At 42.1% G+C, this 17245-nt stretch overlaps 18 non-coding genes and 2 pseudogenes across 18 annotated transcripts; all 20 read left to right on the forward strand.

The window, feature by feature from the left end:
- The first annotated feature begins 41 nt into the window (after nucleotides 1-41).
- On the forward strand, nucleotides 42-160 carry LOC146011422 (5S ribosomal RNA; annotated as a pseudogene).
- A 347-nt stretch (nucleotides 161-507) lies between these two features.
- Nucleotides 508-626, forward strand: LOC146014537 (5S ribosomal RNA). Its single transcript, XR_014447488.1, has one exon. It is a non-coding gene; the product is annotated as a 5S ribosomal RNA (ribosomal RNA).
- A 345-nt stretch (nucleotides 627-971) lies between these two features.
- LOC146017622 (5S ribosomal RNA) lies at nucleotides 972-1090 on the forward strand. The gene has a single exon (XR_014450487.1). It is a non-coding gene; the product is annotated as a 5S ribosomal RNA (ribosomal RNA).
- A 345-nt stretch (nucleotides 1091-1435) lies between these two features.
- LOC146010504 (5S ribosomal RNA) lies at nucleotides 1436-1554 on the forward strand (annotated as a pseudogene).
- A 345-nt stretch (nucleotides 1555-1899) lies between these two features.
- Nucleotides 1900-2018, forward strand: LOC146012928 (5S ribosomal RNA). Its single transcript, XR_014445921.1, has one exon. It is a non-coding gene; the product is annotated as a 5S ribosomal RNA (ribosomal RNA).
- A 344-nt stretch (nucleotides 2019-2362) lies between these two features.
- LOC146014448 (5S ribosomal RNA) lies at nucleotides 2363-2481 on the forward strand. Its single transcript, XR_014447402.1, has one exon. It is a non-coding gene; the product is annotated as a 5S ribosomal RNA (ribosomal RNA).
- Nucleotides 2482-2827: 346 nt separating this feature from the next.
- LOC146015378 (5S ribosomal RNA) lies at nucleotides 2828-2946 on the forward strand. Its single transcript, XR_014448302.1, has one exon. It is a non-coding gene; the product is annotated as a 5S ribosomal RNA (ribosomal RNA).
- A 4245-nt stretch (nucleotides 2947-7191) lies between these two features.
- On the forward strand, nucleotides 7192-7310 carry LOC146016881 (5S ribosomal RNA). Its single transcript, XR_014449762.1, has one exon. It is a non-coding gene; the product is annotated as a 5S ribosomal RNA (ribosomal RNA).
- A 345-nt stretch (nucleotides 7311-7655) lies between these two features.
- Nucleotides 7656-7774, forward strand: LOC146016672 (5S ribosomal RNA). Its single transcript, XR_014449555.1, has one exon. It is a non-coding gene; the product is annotated as a 5S ribosomal RNA (ribosomal RNA).
- A 346-nt stretch (nucleotides 7775-8120) lies between these two features.
- On the forward strand, nucleotides 8121-8239 carry LOC146014365 (5S ribosomal RNA). The gene has a single exon (XR_014447315.1). It is a non-coding gene; the product is annotated as a 5S ribosomal RNA (ribosomal RNA).
- A 345-nt stretch (nucleotides 8240-8584) lies between these two features.
- LOC146014449 (5S ribosomal RNA) lies at nucleotides 8585-8703 on the forward strand. Its single transcript, XR_014447403.1, has one exon. It is a non-coding gene; the product is annotated as a 5S ribosomal RNA (ribosomal RNA).
- A 345-nt stretch (nucleotides 8704-9048) lies between these two features.
- Nucleotides 9049-9167, forward strand: LOC146012929 (5S ribosomal RNA). The gene has a single exon (XR_014445922.1). It is a non-coding gene; the product is annotated as a 5S ribosomal RNA (ribosomal RNA).
- A 345-nt stretch (nucleotides 9168-9512) lies between these two features.
- LOC146010301 (5S ribosomal RNA) lies at nucleotides 9513-9631 on the forward strand. Its single transcript, XR_014444815.1, has one exon. It is a non-coding gene; the product is annotated as a 5S ribosomal RNA (ribosomal RNA).
- A 345-nt stretch (nucleotides 9632-9976) lies between these two features.
- On the forward strand, nucleotides 9977-10095 carry LOC146015200 (5S ribosomal RNA). Its single transcript, XR_014448128.1, has one exon. It is a non-coding gene; the product is annotated as a 5S ribosomal RNA (ribosomal RNA).
- A 345-nt stretch (nucleotides 10096-10440) lies between these two features.
- Nucleotides 10441-10559, forward strand: LOC146014693 (5S ribosomal RNA). The gene has a single exon (XR_014447639.1). It is a non-coding gene; the product is annotated as a 5S ribosomal RNA (ribosomal RNA).
- A 345-nt stretch (nucleotides 10560-10904) lies between these two features.
- Nucleotides 10905-11023, forward strand: LOC146016172 (5S ribosomal RNA). Its single transcript, XR_014449069.1, has one exon. It is a non-coding gene; the product is annotated as a 5S ribosomal RNA (ribosomal RNA).
- Nucleotides 11024-11368: 345 nt separating this feature from the next.
- Nucleotides 11369-11487, forward strand: LOC146014974 (5S ribosomal RNA). Its single transcript, XR_014447911.1, has one exon. It is a non-coding gene; the product is annotated as a 5S ribosomal RNA (ribosomal RNA).
- Nucleotides 11488-11832: 345 nt separating this feature from the next.
- LOC146012930 (5S ribosomal RNA) lies at nucleotides 11833-11951 on the forward strand. The gene has a single exon (XR_014445923.1). It is a non-coding gene; the product is annotated as a 5S ribosomal RNA (ribosomal RNA).
- A 345-nt stretch (nucleotides 11952-12296) lies between these two features.
- LOC146017528 (5S ribosomal RNA) lies at nucleotides 12297-12415 on the forward strand. Its single transcript, XR_014450397.1, has one exon. It is a non-coding gene; the product is annotated as a 5S ribosomal RNA (ribosomal RNA).
- Nucleotides 12416-12760: 345 nt separating this feature from the next.
- On the forward strand, nucleotides 12761-12879 carry LOC146016474 (5S ribosomal RNA). The gene has a single exon (XR_014449366.1). It is a non-coding gene; the product is annotated as a 5S ribosomal RNA (ribosomal RNA).
- The last annotated feature ends 4366 nt before the right edge of the window (nucleotides 12880-17245 follow it).

Genomic DNA, 17245 nt, shown 5'->3' on the forward strand with positions numbered 1-17245 from the left:
GGTAATAGAAGTAGAAGAGGGCAAAAAAGTGGCTTTAACTCACCTACAGCCATTCCACATTGGATAGGCCCAATCTCGTCTGATCTTGGAAGCTAAGCAGTGTTGGTCCTGGTTAGTACTTAGGTGGGAGACCACAAAGGAACACCATGTGCTGTAGGTTTTTTCACATTACAGGCAAATTGTTTTTATTCTCTAGCTATTTAAATTTGAAACTTTTTCTTTTTATTGCCAGTACAGACATTTGGAAGAGGTCAAACAGACACAATAGCCATCACATAAAGACTTACCACACTGTTTAGGCCCAATTCCAACTGCTTTTGGCAGCTAAACAGTGTTGAGCCTGTTTAGTAGTTTAATTTAAGACCCCCTGCTAATATCATGTCCTGTAGGTCTTTTTACATTACCAACACATGATTTTTTTTTAAGTAAGCCAATACAGTTAGGAAACTTTTTTATTAGCTTACCTGGTGATAGAAGTAGAAGAGGGCAAAAAAGTGCTTGTATCTCACCTACAGCCATACCACATTGGATAGGCCTAATCTCGTCTGATCTTGGAAGCTAAGCAGTGTTGGGCCTGGTTAGTACTTGGGTGGGAGACCACCTGGGAACACCAGGTGCTGTAGGTTTTTTCACATTACTGGCAAATTATTTTTATTCTCTAGCTATTTAAATTGGAAACTTTTTCTTTTTATTGCCAGCACAGACATTTGGAAGAGGTCAAACAGACACAATAGCCATCACCTAAAGACTTACCACACTGTTTAGGCTCAATTCCAACTGCTTTTGGCAGCTAAACAGTGTTGAGTCTCTTTTGTAGTTTAATTTAAGACCCCCTGCTAATATCATGTCCTGTAGGTCTTTTTACTTTACCAACACATGATTTTTTTCAGTAAGCCAATACAGTTAGGAAACTTTTGTATTAGCTTACCTGGTGATAGAAGTAGAAGAGGGCAAAAAAGTGCCTGTATTTCACCTACAGCCATACCACATTGGATAGGCCCAATATCGTCTGATCTTGGAAGCTAAGCAGTGTTGGACCTGGTTAGTACTTGGGTGGGAGACCACCTGGGAACACCAGGTGCTGTAGGTTTTTTCACATTACTGGCAAATTGTTTTTATTCTCTAGCTATTTATATTGGAAACTTTTTCTTTTTATTGCCAGCACAGACATTTGGAAGAGGTCAAACAGACACAATAGCCATCACCTAAAGACTTACCACACTGTTTAGGCTCAATTCCAACTGCTTTTGGCAGCTAAACAGTGTTGAGCCTCTTTAGTAGTTTAATTTAAGACCCCCTGCTAATATCATGTCCTGTAGGTCTTTTTACATTACCAACACATGATTTTTTTCAGTAAGCCAATACAGTTAGGAAACTTTTTTATTAGCTTACCTGGTGATAGAAGTAGAAGAGGGCAAAAAAGTGCCTGTATTTTACCTACAGCCATACCACATTGGATAGGCCCAATCTCGTCTGTTCTTGGAAGCTAAGCAATGTTGGGCCTGGTTAGTACTTGGGTGGGAGACAACATGGGAACACCAGGTGCTGTAGGTTTTTTCACATTACAGGCAAATTGTTTTTATTCTCTAGCTATTTATATTGGAAACTTTTTCTTTTTATTGCCAGCACAGACATTTGGAAGAGGTCAAACAGACACAATAGCCATCACCTAAAGACTTACCAAACTGTTTAGGCTCAATTCCAACTGCTTTTGGCAGCTAAACAGTGTTGAGCCTCTTTTGTAGTTTAATTTAAGACCCCCTGCTAATATCATGTCCTGTAGGTCTTTTTACATTACCAACACATGATTTTTTTCAGTAAGCCAATACAGTTAGGAAACTTTTGTATTAGCTTACCTGGTGATAGAAGTAGAAGAGGGCAAATAAGTGGCTTTAACTCACCTACAGCCATACCACATTGGATAGGCCCAATCTCGTCTGATCTTGGAAGCTAAGCAGTGTTGGGCCTGGTTAGTACTTGGGTGGGAGACCACATGGGAACACCAGGTGCTGTAGGTTTTTCACATTACTGGCAAATTGTTTTTATTCTCTAGCTATTTAAATAGGAAACTTTTTCTTTTTATTGCCAGCACAGACATTTGGAAGAGGTCAAACAGACACAATAGCCATCACCTCAAGACTTACCACACTGTTTAGGCCCAATTCCAACTGCTTTTGGCAGCTAAACAGTGTTGGGCCTCTTTAGTAGTTTAATTTAAGACTCCCTGCTAATATCATGTCCTGTAGGTCTTTTTACATTACCAACACATGATTTTTTTCAGTAAGCCAATACAGTTAGGAAACTTTTTTATTAGCTTACCTGGTGATAGAAGTAGAAGAGGGCAAAAAAGTGCCTGTATCTCACCTACAGCTATACCACATTGGATAGGCCCAATCTCGTCTGATCTTGGAAGCTAAGCAGTGTTGGGCCTGGTTAGTACTTGGGTGGGAGACCACATGGGAACACCAGGTGCTGTAGGTTTTTTCACATTACAGGCAAATTGTTTTTATTCTCTAGCTATTTAAATTGGAAACTTTTTCTTTTAATTGCCAGTACAGACATTTGGAAGAGGTCAAACAGACACAATAGCCATCACCTAAAGACTTACCACACTGTTTAGGCCCAATTCCAACTGCTTTTGGCAGCTAAACAGTGTTGAGCCTGTTTAGTAGTTTAATTTAAGACCCCCTGCTAATATCATGTCCTGTAGGTCTTTTTACATTACCAACACATGATTTTTTTTAAGTAAGCCAATACAGTTAGGAAACTTTTTTATTAGCTTACCTGGTGATAGAAGTAGAAGAGGGCAAAAAAGTGCCTGTATCTCACCTACAGCCATACCACATTGGATAGGCCCAATCTCGTCTGATCTTGGAAGCTAAGCAGTGTTGGGCCTAGTTAGTACTTGGGTGGGAGACCACCTGGGAACACCAGGTGCTGTAGGTTTTTTCACATTACTGGCAAATTGTTTTTATTCTCTAGCTATTTAAATTGGAAACTTTTTCTTTTTATTGACAGCACAGACATTTGGAAGAGGTCAAACAGACACAATAGCCATCACCTAAAGACTTACCACACTGTTTAGGCTCAATTCCAACTGCTTTTGGCAGCTAAACAGTGTTGAGCCTCTTTTGTAGTTTAATTTTTTTTTGTATAATCATTTTTTATTGATTTTCAAAGGGAAAAAGAAAATACAGATAGGGAAACAAGGGTTGGTATAAGTGAACAGCCAATAATTCTCGACGCAGCGAGACACACGCTTCATTTCTTCATACAGTGTTCCAGTAATTAACATTATTATCTTGAGACGATATTACATGGCATTTAAAATATGTTGTACTGAATAGATTACATCTCTGCTATCCCTTTCAAATCCCTATTATAAAATCTATAAAATTACTATATCGAGAAAAAAGAAAAAGGGAGGTGGGGGGAGGGAAAGGAGTAACAAGGAAGGGGGGGGGGTGGGTGGGGGGGAATGACCTTTCCCTCTCGTGTAGACATATGTGCAGTTTAAGATGGTGTTATCCAGAGTCAGACCAGGCGGTTTATTCACAGGGAGATTGCCTTATACTCTTGGGAAGTTTTATACTCCATCCAGGGGAGCCATGTGGCTGCGAATTCAGTGTGTTTATCCACTGATGACATCATAACATCCTCCATTGACATATAGTGATCAATTTTGGAAAACCATGATTTACGTGTGGGTGGGATTATTGATTTCCATAGGACGGGAATGCTAGCCCTCGCCGCATTGCTAAGGTGCCTAATCAATGAGGTTTTATAGGAGGTGAGAGGTGTGGGGGATAGGTTTAACAACCAAAAAGCAGGAGTCACTGGGACAGGGTTACGGAGAATAGTTTGCGAAGTCTTAATGACTTCTGTCCAGAAGGGGGTGATTAAAGGGCATTCCCACCATATATGCATGAGGGATCCGGTGGAGCTCTTACACCTCCAGCAAGTTGCAGGAATGTTTGGGTTCATGATGTGTAACATGGAGGGATGTCTGTACCATCGCATAATCAGTTTATATTGTGTTTCTCTAGTTTGTATGCATATGGAGCTAGCATGAGCCTTCATAAAAATGGATTCCCATTCCTTGTCGGATATATTTAGATTGAGATCCCTTTCCCATGCCCGTGTGAAAGTGGAGGAGGTGTCGTTGTTTAGATCTTGTAAGAGTTTGTATAATAGCGAGATAGTGTGAACAGGTTCAGATGTGGATATGCATAGTCTTTCAAACGCGGTCAGTTCACGGGATGTTGGGCGAGATCTAGAGCCTGTTTGTATATAATGCCGTACCTGTAGGAATTTCCAGAAATCTCTCGATGGGATATCCCATTTTGCTTGCAATTCCGAGAAGGAACACATACTGGAGCCTAGCATCATCTGGCCCACCCTAAAAAGTCCTTCTACGGCCCATTTTGAAAAGTCTGGAATACTCAAACCAGGTCGGAAATCTGGGTTATTTAAAAATGAAGTTAATGGGCCAAATTTGGAAGAGATAAGTGGATTTAGCCGTAGAGATTTCCATGCCTGTAGTGTGGGGGGAATGGTAGGGTGAGATGTTGGCGGGTTGGGGAGAGTGGGTAGCCAGGGAAATATTTCGGGATAGAGGCCCATACATACCCCCTCTAGTTCCACCCATTGCTTACTTCTACGATTCCTGGTCCAATCCAGGATTCTGTTTAGTAGGATGGCGTGGTAGTAGTTCCTAAAGTCTGGAAGGCGGAACCCCCCCCTTTCAGTGCTTCTAGCCAAAATCTCACGTTTAATTCTGGGCTTTTTTCGTTGCCAGATAAATTGTTGGGTCAGGATTCGAATAGTTTTTAACCATGTCTCTGGGACCTGGATTGGCAAGGTTTGGAGTATGTAAAGTAGTTTGGGCAAGGAGTTCATCTTAATTACATTTATTCTCCCTAACCAGGATAGTTGTTTGTTGTGCCATCTACTGTAATCTGCACGGATGGATCCTAGAAGGGGTTGATAATTTAAGGTGTATAGTCGGGCCAAGTCGCAGGGTAGGTTGATTCCTAGGTATGTAATGTGGGAGGATTGCCATGTAAATGGGAATGAGCTCTTAAGTTGGGGGACCAAGGCTGGGGGCACTGATACGTTAAGAATACTGGATTTGTTCATGTTGACTTTAAAGTTAGAAAGAGAGCTAAAACGGTCTAGTTCTTGTATGAAATGGGGAAGGGATGTAGTTGGGTGGGTGACTATTGCCAGAAGGTCGTCGGCGAATAATGCCAATTTGTAGTTGGTTTCTCCCACTTGTATACCCGAGATATTTGCATTGGCTCTTATCGTCCTAGCTAGTGCTTCCATACATAAAACGAAAATTAGTGGCGAGAGGGGACAGCCCTGTCTTGTTCCGTTGCTTATAGGGAAGGGGTCAGACAAATAGCCGTTAGTCCTCACTCTTGCTGTGGGCCCGTGATAAAGGGCTAGAATTCTATGGAGGGCCAAGGTACCCAGTCCAATGTGCTCCAGTACAGCTCGCATAAAACCCCAGCAGACTCTGTCGAATGCCTTTTCGGCATCGGTAGAAACAAGAACGGTGGGAATCTTATGGCGTGAGGCCAGGTGAATCAGATTCAGAATTTTGGTAGTGTTGTCCTTTGCCTCACGGCCGGGGACGAAACCCACCTGATCATTCTGGATCAGAGCGGGGAGAAATTTGTTCAACCTGTTTGCCATTAATTTTGCGAAGAGTTTGATGTCAACATTCAAAAGGGAGATGGGTCTATAGCTGGAGCACACGGAGGGGTCTTTTCCTGGTTTCGGGATCACTGTTATATGAGCTTCTAGGGACTGTTTAGAGAAGTGTGAGTCTGCTGAAATGGTATTGAAGGCTTGTAGTAGTTTTGGGGTAAGTATTTCTTTAAATGCCTTGTAGTATGTTGCTGTGAAGCCGTCCGGGCCGGGGCTTTTGCCCGAGGGCAGGGAGGATATAGCTGATTCTAGTTCTATCTGGGAAAATGTTTTTTCTAGTAAGTCTCTGTCAGGGGAGGATAAAGAGGGGAAGGCCGCTGAGGTCAAGTATTCCTTTGCTAGTAGTGTTTTGTGTAGGTGTTCTATTGATGTAGGGGTTTCCTGAAGGTTGTAAAGTGAAGAGTAGTAGTTTCGGAAGCATGATGCAATTTCCGGGGTTTTATAACAAAGAACATCTGCATCCTTCTTTATCTTATTGATAAAAGAAGCAGCTCTTTGAGTTCTAAGGGCTTGCGCTAATAGGCGGCCTGGCTTGTTACCCCACTGGTAATACTTACTCTTGCACTTTCGCATTTCTAGTTTGGTGCGTTCGGCTAGGAGTTTATTAAGGCTATTACGAGATTCAACTAGTTCTGCAAGTAGAGAAGAGGAGGCGCCAGATTTGTGCATTGTTTCAAGCCTATGGATGTTTGCTAATAATGCAGATATTCTCGCGGTTTTTTGCTTTTTCATGTATGTGCTCAATTGTATCATTTTGCCTCTGATGACACATTTATGTGCTTCCCATAAGGTAATCGCGGATATGTCTGGAGTGTCATTTAACTTGAAATATTCTGAAAGTGTCTTGACTAGCTCTGCTTTACAGTATGTGTCCTGTAGTAATAATTCATTGAGCCTCCATGTCCATTGGCCAGGGGGCTGTTGGTATGTGGCTAAGGTTATTGAGATCGGGGCATGGTCCGACCATGTGATGGGACCTATTGTTGCGTCTAGAAGTAGTGGGAGGTGTTTGTGACTTAGGAATATGTAATCTAGTCTAGAGTAGGTCTGGTGGGGATGGGAATAGAACGAGTAGTCTCTGCCTGAGGGATTAAGAATCCTCCAGGAGTCAGCAAGTTGGAGGTCATGGAGAATTTTGTTTACTTTTTGATATTTGTGAGTCGGGAACCTGCTGGTGCCAGTAGATGTGTCTAAAGTTGGGTCTAGGGTCCAATTGAAATCGCCTCCCAAAATTGTCGTGCCCTCAAAGAGGGAGTCTAAGTGTGTCAAGTGTGATAGGAAGAATGAGTGTTGGTCTTGGTTGGGGGCATATACCATTGTAGTTTAATTTAAGACCCCCTGCTAATATCATGTCCTGTAGGTCTTTTTACTTTACCAACACATGATTTTTTTCAGTAAGCCAATACAGTTAGGAAACTTTTGTATTAGCTTACCTGGTGATAGAAGTAGAAGAGGGCAAAAAAGTGCTTTTATTTCACCTACAGCCATACCACATTGGATAGGCCCAAACTCGTCTGATCTTGGAAGCTAAGCAGTGTTGGGCCTGGTTAGTACTTGTTTGGGAGACCACCTGGGAACACCAGGTGCTGTAGGTTTTTTCACATTACTGGCAAATTGTTTTTATTCTCTAGCTATTTATATTGGAAACTTTTTCTTTTTATTGCCAGCACAGACATTTGGAAGAGGTCAAACAGACACACTAGCCATCACCTAAAGACTTACCACACTGTTTAGGCTCAATTCCAACTGCTTTTGGCAGCTAAACAGTGTTGAGCCTCTTTTGTAGTTTAATTTAAGACCCCCTGCTAATATCATGTCCTGTAGGTCTTTTTACATTACCAACACATGATTTTTTTCAGTAAGCCAATACAGTTAGGAAACTTTTGTATTAGCTTACCTGGTGATAGAAGTAGAAGAGGGCAAAAAAGTGCCAGTATCTCACCTAAAGCCATACCACATTGGATAGGCCCAATCTCGTCTGATCTTGGAAGCTAAGCAGTGTTGGGCCTGGTTAGTACTTGGGTGGGAGACCACATGGGAACACCAGGTGCTGTAGGTTTTTTTCACATTACTGGCAAATTGTTTTTATTCTCTAGCTCATTAAATTGGAAACTTTTTCTTTTTATTGCCAGTACAGACATTTGGAAGAGGTCAAACAGACACAATAGCCATCACCTAAAGACTTACCACAATGTTTAGGCCCAATTCCAACTGCTTTTGGCAGCTAAACAGTGTTGAGCCTCTTTAGTAGTTTAATTTAAGACCCTCTGCTAATATCATGTCCTGTAGGTCTTTTTACATTACCAACACATGATTTTTTTCAGTAAGCCAATACAGTTAGGAAACTTTTGTATTAGCTTACCTGGTGATAGAAGTAGAAGAGGGCAAAAAAGTGAATTTAACTCACTTACAGCCATACCACATTGGATAGGCCCAATCTCGTCTGATCTTGGAAGCTAAGCAGTGTTGGGCCTGGTTAGTACTTGGGTGGGAGACCACATGGGAACACCAGGTGCTGTAGGTTTTTTCACATTACTGGCAAATTGTTTTTATTCTCTAGCTATTTATATTGGAAACTTTTTCATTTTATTGCCAGCACAGACATTTGGAAGAGGTCAAACAGACACAATAGCCATCACCTAAAGACTTTCCACAATGTTTCGGCTCAATTCCAACTGCTTTTGGCAGCTAAACAGTGTTGAGCCTCTTTTGTAGTTTAATTTAAGACCCCCTGCTAATATCATGTCCTGTAGGTCTTTTTACATTACCAACACATGATTTTTTTCAGTAAGCCAATACAGTTAGGAAACTTTTGTATTAGCTTACCTGGTAATAGAAGTAGAAGAGGGCAAAAAAGTGGCTTTAACTCACCTACAGCTATACCACATTGGATAGGCCCAATCTCGTCTGATCTTGGAAGCTAAGCAGTGTTGGGCCTGGTTAGTACTTGGGTGGGAGACCACATGGGAACACCAGGTGCTGTAGGTTTTTTCACATTACTGGCAAATTGTTTTTATTCTCTAGCTATTTAAATAGGAAACTTTTTCTTTTTATTGCCAGCACAGACATTTGGAAGAGGTCAAACAGACACAATAGCCATCACCTAAAGACTTACCACACTGTTTAGGCCCAATTCCAACTGCTTTTGGCAGCTAAACAGTGTTGAGCCTCTTTAGTAGTTTAATTTAAGACCCCCTGCTAATATCATGTCCTGTAGGTCTTTTTACATTACCAACACATGATTTTTTTCAGTAAGCCAATACAGTTAGGAAACTTTTGTATTAGCTTCCCTTGTGATAGAAGTAGAAGAGGGCAAAAAAGTGAATTTAACTCACCTACAGCCATACCACATTGGATAGGCCCAATCTCGTCTGATCTTGGAAGCTAAGCAGTGTTGGGCCTGGTTAGTACTTGGGTGGGAGACCACATGGGAACACCAGGTGCTGTAGGTTTTTTCACATTACTGGCAAATTGTTTTTATTCTCTAGCTATTTATATTGGAAACTTTTTCATTTTATTGCCAGCACAGACATTTGGAAGAGGTCAAACAGACACAATAGCAATCACCTAAAGACTTACAACACTGTTTAGGCCCAATTCCAACTGCTTTTGGCAGCTAAACAGTGTTGGGCCTCTTTAGTAGTTTAATTTAAGACTCCCTGCTAATATCATGTCCAGTAGGTCTTTTTACATTACCAACCCATGATTTTTTTCAGTAAGCCAATACAGTTAGGAAACTTTTTTATTAGCTTACCTGGTGATAGAAGTAGAAGAGGGCAAAAAAGTGCCTGCATCTCACCTACAGCCATACCACATTGGATAGGCCCAATCTCGTCTGATCTTGGAAGCTAAGCAGTGTTGGGCCTGGTTAGTACTTGGGTGGCAGACCACATGGGAACACCAGGTGATGTAGGTTTTTTCACATTACAGGCAAATTGTTTTTATTCTCTAGCTATTTAAATTGGAAACTTTTTCTTTTTATTGCCAGTACAGACATTTGGAAGAGGTCAAACAGACACAATAGCCATCACCTAAAGACTTACCACACTGTTTAGGCCCAATTCCAACTGCTTTTGGCAGCTAAACAGTGTTGAGCCTGTTTAGTAGTTTAATTTAGGACCCCCTGCTAATATCATGTCCTGTAGGTCTTTTTACATTACCAACACATGATTTTTTTCAGTAAGCCAATACAGTTAGGAAACTTTTTTATTAGCTTACCTGGTGATAGAAGTAGAAGAGGGCAAAAAAGTGCCTGTATCTCACCTACAGCCATACCACATTGGATAGGCCTAATCTCGTCTGATCTTGGAAGCTAAGCAGTGTTGGGCCTGGTTAGTACTTGGGTGGGGGACCACATGGGAACACCAGGTGCTGTAGGTTTTTTCACATTACAGGCAAATTGTTTTTATTCTCTAGCTATTTAAATTGGAAACTTTTTCTTTTTATTGCCAGTACAGACATTTGGAAGAGGTCAAACAGACACAATAGCCATCACCTAAAGACTTACCACACTGTTTAGGCCCAATTCCAACTGCTTTTGGCAGCTAAACAGTGTTGAGCCTCTTTAGTAGTTTAATTTAAGACCCCCTGCTAATATCATGTCCTGTAGGTCTTTTTACATTACCAACACATGATTTTTTTCAGTAAGCCAATACAGTTAGGAAACTTTTTTATTAGCTTACCTGGTGATAGAAGTAGAAGAGGGCAAAAAAGTGCCTGTATCTCACCTACAGCCATACCATATTGGATAGGCCCAATCTCGTCTGATCTTGGAAGCTAAGCAGTGTTGGGCCTGGTTAGTACTTGGGTGGGAGACCACATGGGAACACCAGGTGCTGTAGGTTTTTTCACATTACAGGCAAATTGTTTTTATTCTCTAGCTATTTAAATTGGAAACTTTTTCTTTTTATTGCCAGTACAGACATTTGGAAGAGGTCAAACAGACACAATAGCCATCACCTAAAGACTTACCACTCTGTTTAGGCCCAATTCCAACTGCTTTTGGCAGCTAAACAGTGTTGAGCCTCTTTAGTAGTTTAATTTAAGACCCCCTGCTAATATCATGTCCTGTAGGTCTTTTTACATTACCAACACATGATTTTTTTCAGTAAGCCAATACAGTTAGGAAACTTTTTTATTAGCTTACCTGGTGATAGAAGTAGAAGAGGGCAAAAAAGTGCCTGTATCTCACCTACAGACATACCACATTGGATAGGCCCAATCTCGTCTGATCTTGGAAGCTAAGCAGTGTTGGGCCTGGTTAGTACTTGGGTGGGAGACCACATGGGAACACCAGGTGCTGTAGGTTTTTTCACATTACAGGCAAATTGTTTTTATTCTCTAGCTATTTAAATTGGAAACTTTTTCTTTTTATTGCCAGTACAGACATTTGGAAGAGGTCAAACAGACACAATAACCATCACCTAAATACTTACCACACTGTTTAGGCCCAATTCCAACTGCTTTTGGCAGCTAAACAGTGTTGAGCCTGTTTAGTAGTTTAATTTAAGACCCCCTGCTAATATCATGTCCTGTAGGTCTTTTTACATTACCAACACATGATTTTTTTCAGTAAGCCAATACAGTTAGGAAACTTTTTTATTAGCTTACTTGGTGATAGAAGTAGAAGAGGGCAAAAAAGTGCCTGTATTTCACCTACAGCCATACCACATTGGATAAGCCCAATCTCGTCTGTTCTTGGAAGCTAAGCAGTGTTGGGCCTGGTTAGTACTTGGGTGGGAGACCACATGGGAACACCAGGTGCTGTAGGTTTTTTCACATTACAGGCAAATTGTTTTTATTCTCTAGCTATTTATATTGGAAACTTTTTCTTTTTATTGCCAGCACAGACATTTGGAAGAGGTCAAACAGACACAATAGCCATCACCTAAAGACTTACCACACTGTTTAGGCTCAATTCCATCTGCTTTTGGCAGCTAAACAGTGTTGAGCCTCTTTTGTAGTTTAATTTAAGACCCCCTGCTAATATCATGTCCTGTAGGTCTTTTTACATTACCAACACATGATTTTTTTCAGTAAGCCAATACAGTTAGGAAACTTTTGTATTAGCTTACCTGGTGATAAAAGTAGAAGAGGGCAAAAAAGTGGGTTTAACTCACCTACAGCCATACCACATTGGATAGGCCCAATCTCGTCTGATCTTGGAAGCTAAGCAGTGTTGGGCCTGGTTAGTACTTGGGTGGGAGACCACATGGGAACACCAGGTGCTGTAGGTTTTTTCACATTACTGGCAAATTGTTTTTATTCTCTAGCTATTTAAATAGGAAACTTTTTCTTTTTATTGCCAGCACAGACATTTGGAAGAGGTCAAACAGACACAATAGCCATCACCTAAAGACTTACCACACTGTTTAGGCTCAATTCCAACTGCTTTTGGCAGCTAAACAGTGTTGAGCCTCTTTAGTAGTTTAATTTAAGACCCCCTGCTAATATCATGTCCTGTAGGTCTTTTTACATTACCAACACATGATTTTTTTCAGTAAGCCAATACAGTTAGGAAACTTTTTTATTAGCTTACCTGGTGATAGAAGTAGAAGAGGGCAAAAAAGTGCCTGTATCTCAACTACAGCCATACCACATTGGATAGGCCCAATCTCATCTGATCTTGGAAGCTAAGTAGTGTTGGGTCTGGTTAGTACTTGGGTGGGAGACCACATGGGAACACCAGGTGCTGTAGGTTTTTTCACATTACAGGCAAATTGTTTTTATTCTCTAGCTATTTAAATTGGAAACTTTTTCTTTTTATTGCCAGCACAGACATTTGGAAGAGGTCAAACAGACACAATAGCCATCACCTAAAGACTTACCAAACTGTTTAGGCCCAATTCCAACTGCTTTTGGCAGCTAAACAGTGTCGAGCCTCTTTAGTAGTTTAATTTAAGACCCCCTGCTAATATCATGTCCTGTAGGTCTTTTTACATTACCAACACATGATTTTTTTCAGTAAGCCAATACAGTTAGGAAACTTTTGTATTAGCTTACCTGGTGATAGAAGTAGAAGAGGGCAAAAAAGTGCCTGTATCTCACCTACAGCCATACCACATTGGATAGGCCCAATCTTGTTTGATCTTGGAAGCTAAGCAGTGTTGGGCCTGGTTAGTACTTGGGTGGGAGACCACATGGGAACACCAGGTGCTGTAGGTTTTTTCACATTACTGGCAAATTGTTTTTATTCTCTAGCTATTTAAATTGGAAACCTTTTCTTTTTATTGCCAGTACAGACATTTGGAAGAGGTCAAACAGACATAATAGCCATCACCTAAAGACTTACCACACTGTTTAGGCCCAATTCCAACTGCTTTTGGCAGCTAAACAGTGTTGAGCCTCTTTTGTAGTTTAATTTAAAACCCCCTGCTAATATCATGTCCTGTAGGTCTTTTTTTTTTTTTTTCATATTAAATTTTTATTGAGAATTTTTTTAATAAGGTAACAACACATGATATTATTAAACACATATGGAAGCTGTTAGAGAGGGGGGGGGTACAAAAAGAAGAAAGACTGGGTAGGGAGGGTTTGGGGAAGGGAATACATCAGGTATACAATGCTACATCATCAATTTAATAATGCACTACATAGCAGTAGGAAGATCAATTACATGGCAGAGGTACTTGAGCACGCGCTAGGAGATCTAAGGGAAGATAGGTTGACCGGACTATATCGTGTACTGGGGCGGCCTGAGTTTTCCCTATATATGGTCCACTTAAGCCACCTCGTGTGCATAGAAGAGGTCAGGGGAGAACCCTTGCAATCAGATGTTTCAAAGACAAAGTGTTTATGTACTTTATTTTCAATCGCTAATATATTGGGGATTTCTGCTGATTTCCACAGCTGGGCTATGGAGGCCTTTGTGGCTATCAGGATATGGCCCAGGAGGTATTTGTCTCCTCCGGCCATTTCGTTGGGGAGGTAATGAAATAGAGCCAGAAGGGGGTCCATTGGAAACTCTACTCCCAATATCTTTGAGATGAGTGTGAATACCTCGCACCATAGCGGTTGAATTGCTGGGCAGAGCCAAAAAACATGTAAGATATCTCCTACCATACCACAGTTCCTCCAGCATCCAGATGAAACATCAGGCCATATTTTATGTAACTGCTCCGGGGTATAATATAATCTGTGAATTAATTTATAATACATTTCTGAGTGATTTATACATCTGGAGAGCTTAAAACATGTCTGGAAGATGGCTTCCCAAATCCCCTCATTGAAAGTATTGGGGAGGTCTTTTTCCCATTTAACCTGTGCAGGAAACTTCGCTTTCTGCACTACGCTGAGTAGATGCTGGTACCACCTAGAGATGTTCCCTTTTGTAGATTGGGACGTGAGGAGAAAAGTTAATATTTTAGGGAGACCAATCTGTGCTGCAGTTTTTGGCATGTACTTCTGTAACCAATTCCGTAGCTGAAGGTACTTAAAAAAGACCTGTCGCGGGATTTGGTGTTTAGATTGGAGGTAGGAGAAGGGGGCCACATCCCCATCTAAGAGGACATCCTGTATGGTCTGAAGGCCCAAATCCTGCCATGTATTGAACTGTAGATCCTGAATAGTGAGGGCTATTGCGTGGAGGGACAGCTGCGGAGCAGGCAATATCGTATCCTTAGTACAGGAAATCAGGCTGTGCCAAGCCGCCAAGGTCGTTTGGATTGCCCTACATCTCTTTACTCCCCCGATAGCCAGAGTATTGGGCAACCAGGGTAGGTCTGATAGGGAGAAGGGAGATGCAGCATTTCGCTCTATGGATACCCACGGTTTGGGAGCATCCTGGGAAAACCAGTCCCTGACTTGGCTAAGCATACATGCCGAGTGGTATTTCTCCAGGTCCGGGTATGCTACTCCCCCCATATTTTTGGCTGCAGTCAGGGTTGACCTAGCTAATCTCGGTCTAGCCCCACCCCAGATATACTTAGATATTAGGCGGTTGAATTTGTTACACAGGGTTTTAGGGAAAGGTCTGGGGATGGTACGAAATAAGTACATTAGTTTGGGAAGTAAAACCATTTTCGCCGCCGCCACCCGGCCAACCCAGGAGATCTCTTGCATCATCCAATCTTTGATAATCTTTTCGAATGCACCAAATAATGGGTCATAGTTGCAGCTCATCAAGTCACTTTCTCTAGAAAGATTCACCCCCAGGTATTTAATTGATTTGGATTGCCAAGAATATTTGTATTTTTCTTTCAGGCGTCTAAGGGCATCCCCCAAGACATTAATTGGAAGGGCCTCGGTTTTTGTCGTGTTTAGCTTGTAATAAGAGATATCTGTGTACGAGTCTAGAATATGGTGTAAATGTGTAAGGGAAGTTTCGGGCTCTAGTATGCATAGTAAGATGTCATCAGCAAAGAGGCTGATCTTGTGGGAGATTGTGCCTATCTCGGGCCCCACTATAGATCGCGTGGATCTAATGCACTCCGCCAGGGGCTCGATGGCCAATGCAAACATCAGGGGTGATAAGGGGCAGCCCTGGCGTGTTCCATTTGTAATATTAAATGCGGAGGAGGAGCAGCCATTGGTGAACACTGAGGCCGATGGTGAGGAGTATAATGCGAAGATGGATTGTAATATTTTATCCGCAAACCCAAACCGTCGTAGGGTGGCCTTCATATATCCCCAATTAAGCCTGTCAAAGGCTTTTTCAGCGTCTAGGGAGAGGATTAGCAGTGGTAAGCCTTGCGATTGACAGTGTTCCATTACATTGATAACCCTACGGGTATTGTCAGACGCTTGTCTTCCTAGCACAAAGCCTACTTGGTCCTGGTTGATTAGGTTGGGTAATAATGGTGATAGTCTGTTGGCTATCAACTTAGCGAATATTTTAATATCCGTGTTCAACAGTGCTATGGGGCGATAATTTTGCACCGCTGTAGGCGGTTTGCCTGGTTTCAGTATGGTGACAATTCGAGCCTCCAGCATCTCCCTTGGGAAAGAGGAGGAGTGAGAGGCTTCATTAAATACTGATAAAAGAGCTGGTGCAATGGTGGGTTTAAACGTTTTGAAGAAATTAGAGGGGTAGCCGTCTGGGCCTGGGGCTTTATCTAAGGGGAGAGACTCTATTGCGGCTTCAACTTCACCTAGTGTCCAAGGAGAACTAAGTGCACTACAGGTCTCCGGGTCAATAGAGGGGAGATCTAGTTTATCTAGAAACTTGTTTATGTTGGTTAAAGTTGGTTGAGGCGTGTTGGGGTCATCCTTCAAGTTGTACAATTGTGAATAATATTCCGCAAAAGTATCGGCTATGGTGACGGGATCAACAACTTTAACTCCCTTGGAGGTGTAGATCGCATGTATGCGTTCCTTGGCTCTCCGCCCCCTTAATTTGCGGGCTAATAGGCGGCTTGCCCTGTTTCCAAGGGTATAGTATCTCTGATTGAGCCTTTGAATGTTACGGTGAACTTCATTGAGGGCAAATGAGTTGACCGCATCTCGTGCATCTAGAAGTCGTCTAAACAGGGATTTATTATGGGGATCTGCCTTGTGGGCTTTTTCTAATGTGGCAGCTTTTCTTTCAGCCGAGTCTAGGCGTTGTTTATATTGACGCTTTAGTCTAGCAGCTACTTGAATTGCGGAGCCTCTGATCACCGCCTTCAGGGAACACCAATGTGTGAAAATAGACGTATCTGAGGGGGAGTTGGTGTCAATATAAAGATCTAGTGAATCTGATATGGCCTGGCGAGTGTCGGGTCTAGTGAGAAGATGGGTACCTAACCTCCAGGAGCCCGGGGCAATCGTGCGTTTACTAACTTCCCAGACTATCATAAGCGGGGAGTGATCTGACCAGGATATTGGCAAGATATCAATCTTGCTGATGGATGCAAGCGTCACTCTATCTACTAATGCCATATCTATTCTGGAATAAGACCGGTGTACATGAGAATAAAAGGTGTAATCTCTTACTGATGGATGCTTGGATCGCCATGCATCAAACAGTACATATTCGGCTAGAAGCTGGCGGAACTTAGAGGAAGGGTCTTGGGGTAAAGACTGATGAAGGGAGCGTGTGGGGTGTGAGCGGTCAACAGTGGGGTCAAGAACCATGTTAAAATCTCCGAGTATCATCAGGGCCCCTCTGATATGCTGTTGGAGGGTTCTACAGAAATTTCTGCAGAATGCAATTTGTTTAGTATTAGGTGCATAACACGAGACCAAGGTGGTCTCAACATTATCCAGGAGGCCAACAAGTATCAAGTACCTCCCTTCAGGGTCCTCATATCGAGAGGAGAGCTGAAACGCACAGTTCTGGGCAATAAGTATAGCTACTCCAGCCTTTTTCGTGGGGCCGTTAGCCATATAACAATGGGGATATCTGGAGTTGGTGAAGAGGGGGGGATTGTGCTTTTGGAAGTGTGTCTCTTGGACCGCCACTACCTGCGCTTTAAGCTTATGAAAATAGTTCAGGGCCACTTTCCTTTTATGGGGGGAGTTCAAGCCCTTTGCATTTATGGATACTACGTTAACCATTTTTTAGGATGAAGATGGCTTTCACCTTGCTGAGGGGTTCTGGTGTACAAATAAC

The sequence above is a fragment of the Crinia signifera genome, chromosome 6 (assembly GCF_055691185.1).
Source record: "Crinia signifera chromosome 6, ASM5569118v1, whole genome shotgun sequence".
NCBI classification, from domain to species: domain Eukaryota; kingdom Metazoa; phylum Chordata; class Amphibia; order Anura; family Myobatrachidae; genus Crinia; species Crinia signifera.